Source organism: Microtus oregoni, unplaced genomic scaffold (genome assembly GCF_018167655.1).
Source record: "Microtus oregoni isolate MIOR12 unplaced genomic scaffold, Mior012 000005F_ref0000423, whole genome shotgun sequence".
Classification (NCBI taxonomy): domain Eukaryota; kingdom Metazoa; phylum Chordata; class Mammalia; order Rodentia; family Cricetidae; genus Microtus; species Microtus oregoni.
This window is the reverse complement of record NW_024543064.1, coordinates 17403968-17411837: the sequence shown is the minus strand read 5'-3', so window position 1 is coordinate 17411837 and position 7870 is coordinate 17403968.

The window sequence follows — 7870 nt, the reverse complement described above, 5'->3', positions numbered from 1 at the left end:
GGTGCTCTTTCAGAGGACCCAGGTCCGATTCCCAGCACCCACAAGGTGGCTCAAAGCCGTCTATAACTCCTGTCTCCAGGGATCTAGCGCCCTCCCCTGAACTCGGTGGGTACTGCATGCAGGTGGAGCACAGACCAGCATGCAGGCGAAGCATCCATACACGTAAAATAAAAATGAAAGAAAGGCCGGGCGGTGGTGGCGCACGCCTTTAATCCCAGCACTCGGGAGGCAGAGGCAGGCGGATCTCTGTGAGTTCGAGGCCAGCCTGGTCTACAAGAGCTAGTTCCAGGACAGGAACCAAAAGCTACGGAGAAACCCTGTCTCGAAAAATCAAAAAAAAAAAAAAAAATGAAAGAAAGGGGGAAAGGTTTTAAACTTATGAGTTATTTCTGGAAATTTCCGTGTGATGTTGACTAAAAGTAACTGAATGAAACCAGAAAAGGCAAAACCGTGGATGAGGAGGATGCACTGTGGCAGCAGCTGTGAGAAAGAGAAAGGTTAGACTCCAACTGTGCCACTTAGTGGATTCCTAGGTCGCTTACCCTTCCGCTATACGTAGTGGTGCCCTTCTTTCTCAAGGAGGAAAACGTGGCTCAGAGAAGTGAGTTTCCCTCCTCTCAAAACTTGGACTCTGGGAGTTAGCGATCCAGACAGCTCAGCAGGTGAGAGTATTTGCTGCACAAACCTGAAAACCTGAGTTCAAATCCCCACACCCACTGGGAAAAAAACAGTGCACCTATAACCCAGCCTCAGGCAAGGGAAACACAAAAGGATCCCTGGGACTTTCAGGCTGCTAGCCGAGCTCCAGGTTCAATGACGGACTCTATCTCAAGGGAGTGACAGTGACAGAGCAGGAAGGTTGATGTCATCCTCTGTGTTCTGTACACACGTGGGTGGGGCACGCTCACGCACGCGTGCACATTCAACACACACACCCTACCAACCACATCAAAACTTGGGGATACAGCTAAGTTGATAGCCTGCTTACTTAACACCCATGAGCCCCTAGCACCCACAAACAGAGCACGGTGGCGCACACCTGTGATCCCTGCGTGTAGAAGAGGCAGGAGGATCAGAAGTTCAATTTAATTGGGTGTGGTGGCTCTTTAATCCCAGCACTCAGGAGGCAGAGGCAGGCGGACCTCTGTGAGTTCGAAGCCAGCCTGGTCTACAAGAGCTAGTTCCAGGACAGGCTCCAAAGCCACAGAAAATCCCTGTCTTGAAAAACAAAAAACAAGAGAGAGGGTGGGGGAGGGGGGATTTCAGATTCATGGATTCAGAGGAAATGCTCTGCATGGCGGGGAATGTGTGGGAGGGAACAGCAGCTCCCCGCTCCGAGTGAGAGCAAGGTTGGCGAGAGCTCCCCAGACCTTGCTGAGTCAAGAGGCCCAGAGTGCATGTGTGTGTGCCATGTGGGAGTCAGTCCTCACCTTCAACCATGTGGTTCTGGGGATCAAACTCAGGTCGTCGGGCATAGCAGCAAAAGCTTTGATCCAGCTGAACCATCTTGCAGGCCCAAGCATTTATATTTATTTGTAACAAACTCTTGTGAGATTTCCCCTCAAGCAAACTGAAGTAACAGTGTCTCCTTTCACAGCCTCAACTTACCACCCTCCACCACCCACCCCATGACAAGATGGCAAGGCTGGGGTGACTAAAACCTTCAGCCTCCAAGCGCTTAGCTCTGAGAACAGACAGGGCTTGCCTGGGTTTCTGCCCGAAATAAGGCTAACTTGCAGCAAGTTTCTGAACGGCCAGGTCCTTCTGTGTTCCTCCTGGGTCAGGGTCAACCTGATGCCACCACTCCTTCCTCCACCTTCCAGAGAGTGGAGCAGAAACGGAGACAGCCATGACCAGAGAGACAGAGTCCTGTTTCCTTCCAATCCTGGCTGTGTTGAAAATCAGAACTCGGAGGCCCCAGCCCACACACTCAGCCACTCTGCTGCATCGTCCACTTTTCTTTCCCCCGTAAGGAGGGAAAAGCCCAGGAAACTTTGACTGGTGTGCACAAGGGAGGGCAGCAGCCGGAATTAACCAGACTGGGAGAGCCACAGAGCCCAGAAAGAGACTTCTGTAGATTCTGAATCTCCGTGGACCAGGAGGGAGGAGGCAACTAGGCGCCAGACTGGTGCCATCGGCATGGACGGTTGCTCTCTGGAAAAGTGAAAATAAAAAAGATTGAGCTGTTGATAGAGGTGTCAGTAGCCCTTGGTTTGGTCATAAATCCAAGAAAATAAAGGACAAATAAAAGGGGGAAAAGAAAGAGGAAAAAGATGGAAATTGAAGTGAGATTCGGAGTTATTCATTTCTTACATTTTGATCACAATTTTGTCTCGCAACCATTCTGCAAGACAGCTGGCTGTAGTCTGAATGTTGGTGCCCCCCCCCCAAAATGTGTGTGTGTCACGTGTGTGCATGCATGTGTGGTATGTGTGAGTGCGTGTGTCTGTGCGTGTGTGTATGCATGTGTGGTGTGTGTGGTGTGTGTGTGTGTGGTGTGTGTGAGTGCATACATGTGTAAGTGGGCACATGCAAACGTGGAAAAGCCCAGAAGTCAGCATGGGGTGTCTTCTTCAATCACTCCTTACCTAAATTTCTTGGAGCAGCTCATTGAACCTGGAGCTCGCTGATTGGCTAGACTGGCTGGCCAGCGAGACCTCAGGTTTCTCCTGTGTCTGCCTCCCCAGGCTGGAATTAGAGGCACGTGCCCCGCTCAGGGCCTCCTGTTCACTCATCACGCAATTTACCCACTGATGTCTCCAGAGCCCGCACATGCTGACACTTAACCCCTAAAGCAACTGAGTCAAGAGCTGGGAACTTTACAACTGGATTAGACCCTGATGAAGGGGTTGGTGGGCGTGTCCTAGCCCCTTCAGCTTTTCTGTCACACGAAGACACAGCAAGAGTCCCATACATGGTACGCTGGCTGGTTTTATATCAACTTGGCACAAGCTAAAGTCGTCTGAGAGGAGGGAGCCTAAGTTAAGAAAATGCCTCCATAAAATCAGGCTGTAGGCAAGCCTGTAGGGCATTTTCTTAATCAGTGAATGATAGGGAAGGTCCAGCCCATTGTGGGCAGGGCCACCATTGAGTTAGTGGTCCTGGGTTCTACAGGAAAGCAAGCTGAGCAAGTCTAGAGGAGTCAGGAAGGAGGCTGAAGGTCAAACACAGTGGTAAATGCTTGTAATCCCAGCACTCCAGATGCTAGGCCAGCCTCCGCTACACAGTGAGCCTTGTCTCAAAATTTAAAAAAATAAACTAAAAACTAAGAGAGAAGGCCAAAGCCCTTTGGAAACCAAGGTCTCCCTCATTATTGAAAAGAGGTGTCTATGGCTGGCATCAGAGCCGGGAGCTCTGTAACTCAAGCCATCTTCCTTTGCCTCAGTTTCCCACCTCGGGTTTGTCTCTACTTAAAAGAACCACGTGATAGGGGCCGCATCATCGTGCGTTATCAGCTGAAAGAGGCAGGGGAATGCCCCCCTCCCCCCCCATCCAGACGGATGGGGTGTAACAAGGCCTTCGATGTCCCCAGAGTTCAGGAGAGACTGGTGGAAGCCTCATTTATTAACCATCTATGGCAGGCACATCTTTGTGCTGTGGAGGAAGCCGAGGACTCTACCGGGATCCTTGCTTTTAGAAAGTCCAGTTGGAGACAAGGTCTCACCGCATAGGCCAAGCTGGGTCTGGATGCCTGAGTCCGTCTGCCTCAGCCTCCTGAATGCTGGGATTACAGGTCTGCACCACCATGCCCTGCAGGCAGACTCTGAGGCAGTCATTCCTGTCTCCTGGAATATAGATAAACCAGAAAAGGGTGACTTGCTAAATTATAAAGTCAGGGGGCCATCGGGATCCTGAGCAGTCACTCTGAGGTGCCCCTGACTCAGGCATATGTGTGTGAGTTCATCCCTGCAGGCTGCCTCAGAGGGCAGGGACAGCAGGACCTATTTAAGGGGCTGTGTTCTGCTGAACAGAGGCACCTCTCGCTTAGCCAGCACAGCAAGTGTGTGAGCCAAAGACGCTCTCTCTAGATGGGATAATAGGAGGTGGGGAGGGCAGAATGGTGCACACTTTAAACCATGGCGCTTAGGAGACCGAGGCAAGAAGATTGTCAGTGGCGGTCTAGCCTGGGCTACATAGCAAACCTTGTCTCAAAATAACAACCAAAAAAAAAAAAAAGATGGTCGAGGGCTGGAGCTATTTCTCAGTCGTTAGAACACTGGCTCCAGGGGACCCTGGTTCAGTTCCCAGCCCCCACATGGCAGCTACAGGCATCTGTATCGTCCAGTTCCAGGGAAGCTGATGCCCTCTTCAGGCCTCTGTGTTAGCAGGCATGCATGTGGTGTATAGACATACTTGCAAGTAAAACACTCATACACATAAAGTTTTTTTAAAAAGAAAGAAAAAATTGAAAAAAGGATGTTGGGGCCAGGCACTCCACACTCCAGCATCCTCCCCGGGAGCTGCTATGGCACAGGTCTGGGGAAGAGACGCAATCAAGGAAGCTTATGAAGGGCTTTGCAAGTGGGGCAGGAGATTAAGATTAGGACTGAAGAGCTCAGTGCCCTCATGCCCTCTCCCTAGGGAGCAGCCTCTGAAGTTCTCGGAAGAGCAGCCGGTGACATTAACCCTGGTGCCTGGGGTCCCATGAAGAGGCAGCAGAGAAGCCATGTTCTCCAGCCTGAAGCTGGCGCAGTCTCCCCAGACCTGTTTATGCTCTGGGTCATATCCCTTCCTCACAGCCCCCCAACTCCTCTCCTGGGCCTGCCTCACCACATACGACCATGGGCAGACGGGGAGCAGGGCCAGTAACTGCTGGAATGACGGACAGGAAGAAGCCACACACCTCTGCCTTCGCTTCCACATTTGGGTCACAAATCTGCATGGAGCCAGGTATCCTGACACACTATCTCTGTCTTTCAGGAAGGAAATCAGATCAGGGAAGCTGAAAACCCTTCCCAAGGGACCCTGCAACTAGGAGGAGAATTGAGAGCAAACTTTTGTTTTGTTTTGTTTTTGTTTTTGTTTTTCAAGACAGGGTTTCTCTGTATAACAGTCCTGACTGTCTTGGAACTCGCTTTATAGACCAGGCCGACCTCGAACTCACAGAGATTCGCCTGCTTCTGCCTCCCGAGTGCTAGGATTAAAGGTGTGCACCACCACCTCCCGGCTGAGAGCAAACTTCTATCGTGTGCATCCACCGTCTCCAAACCAGGCTGGAGCCCTAGGCATTACTCGTCCCTCTAGGCAGGGAACAGAGTAGGGTGGAAAGCCTAGAGGTGGGGGAGGAGCTGCGTGAGTAGTGGGGGCCAGCCCACCTGTTGCTGCTGCCCAGCAGTGCTGGCAGGGAGACACAGCCCTCCCCTCTGCCTCCACCCTCACCATAACTCCCATCCATTGTCATCACTCTGTCTCAGCGCAGCTATATTTAAGACGGTGCAAGGCTCCAAGATCACATTCTTCACTCGTCCTCTCAGAGTTGAGGGCAGGAAGAGACCAGGGACCTTCTTACTGTCCTGGAGACATCTGAGTGGACACTGCTGTTTCTGTGAGTCACATACAGGGATCAGGGTCCGAGAGGGACCCCAGCTTTCCACAGGGAACAACCTATGGGGGTGGTGTATGTGGTGTATGTGGAGTTTATATGTCTGTGGTGTATGTGTATCTATGACACGTGGGATTGGGTATGAGTATATGGTGTGGGGTGGTCTATGTATAGATTTACATATATGTCTATGATGTGTGAATGTCTTCATGCTGTGTGTGTGTATGTGTAGTGAGTGGTAGTATTTTGTGACTATGGTGTGTGTGTCTATAACACAGTGTCTTAAATGTGTATGATGTGTATGTCTATTGTGTGTGTGTTTATCATGTCTATATATGTAAATTTGTTGGAAAGGGGCTTGGAGCACCCCAGATGAAGACAGGCGAGCCAGACCTCCAGGCCTCATTTCACTTTTGTAGACCCAGGTCTTCTGAGTGATCTGCTCCAAGTCCTCCTTGATATTAAAGCTAAATATAAAGAAAAGAGAAGACCCTTGGGGGTACACTTGGAACTGGAGCCTTGGCTGCACGGGGCAGCCAGTCAGGGAGCCCAGGGCTGGCAGGTCCATCAGGGCATGAGTTCAACTGTTCAACCCCACAGGCAGAGAAAAAGCCCAAGTCCTGCAATCCCAAATCCTAGGTCTGCCAGGTTCGTTCAGCACAGGGTATGGGGCTGTGGGACTCTGCTGGGAAAGGAACCAGGTATGGGGCTGTGGGACTCTGCTGGGAAAGGAACCCACTAACCAGGGCCAGATCATCACAGCCTCCAGGGAGCCACTGCATGTCCCAGCCTGTGCCGACCCACTGGGCAGGATACGTTCACTCCTGCCCGGCCAATACAGCTCTTCCTAAAGGGCAATGGAGGCCACAAACCTGACCCTGCTTAATCCCACACTTCAGTCAGCGCTTTAAAAAGCATCCATGGCTCACCGCAGAGGAGGGAGTCTGGAGACGCGGGCCAGTGTGTTCATTAGGACAGCGTATCAGGGCGAGAGCCAGCGCTGAAGCCAGAACACATGAACCCTTGCCATTGGGGCTGTGGCCAGTGTCCCAGGCGGCAGGGAGCCTTGCTCCCCAGATCAACCCGTGTGGCTGAGGAAGAAGTGTGGGATGAACAGGTCTAGCTAGTTCTCTGGATGCAGAGACGCTTTCTACCCAGGAGGGCCAGAGCCAGCCAGCCTAAGTGGGCAACTGTCATTTAGCTCTGCCGAGCCACTTGTCAGGAACCTTCTGGAGCAGCCCTTAATGGTTACAGGCTACGCAAGCCACTGTCCTCCCCGAATGTCACAGCTGTGGGCAGGAAACCAGATCTTAAGGAAGAGGGAGAAATGCATGCCCTGCTGACTGACCCTCAGCAGCCTGAGCCCCACCACCACCAAGTCCCATACAGCCTACAACAGACAGGAAGTAGTCAGAGGGGGCACTTTCTGAATGAGGATAAACGTTGGGGTGCAGATCTAAAACACCAAAAGGATTAAAGGAGAGGAAGTTCTAGGAGGCCTCTGTTTTCACCAGGCTTCAAGGAAGATGGTGGCAGTGTCCCACACTGGGATGGGACCTACTTCTCCCAGATTTTCAATGACCCTTTTTATTCCCCTGTCCCAGGAGTGTGATGAGTACATTTTACAGATAAGGAAGTCAAGTTATACAGCCCAAGGGCACGCACTTGGAAGCAGGAATGAGGAACTAGGGACGCAGGATTGCACCCAGTTGGTCACTGACCCACAGTCTCGACACCAGATCATCTTCAGGCTGGGCTTGGGAGGGTGGCTGGGTGAGGAACCCAGTACTGCACAGGTACAAGGGGAAGACGAGAGGGAAAGAGGAGATGCCTGCCGACTCTGAGACCACACCCAGCCTCAGGAAGGGTAGTGCTGGAAAGCCACGCCCTGGAGAAGGGGATGGATGGGACAGGATTGCAGCTGGCAGCCAGGGCTCTGCTCCTCAATGGGATTCTGCTCACGCACTGCCAAGGCACATGGGACAGGAGAGAAGCCAGGCTCTCCCTGTGTCTGCCTTGGTCACTATGGTCCTTCACCTTCTCAGACCTCCGTTCCTGTGTGCCTCTAAAGCAGCGATTCTCAACCTGTGGGTCGGGACCCCTTTGGGGGTCGCATATCAGATATTTACATTACAATTCATAAAGCAGTAACAAACTTAGTTATGAAATTAATTTTTGGTTGAGGGTCACCACCGCATGAGGAACTGTATTAAAGCGTCACAGTATTAGGAAATCTCCGGAATGTTCCCAGAGCACTTGGGAAGGGAGGGGAGGTGCCCGGTGGGATGACCACACACCTTGGCCTTGACAGGTTGTCGGCTCGCAGCC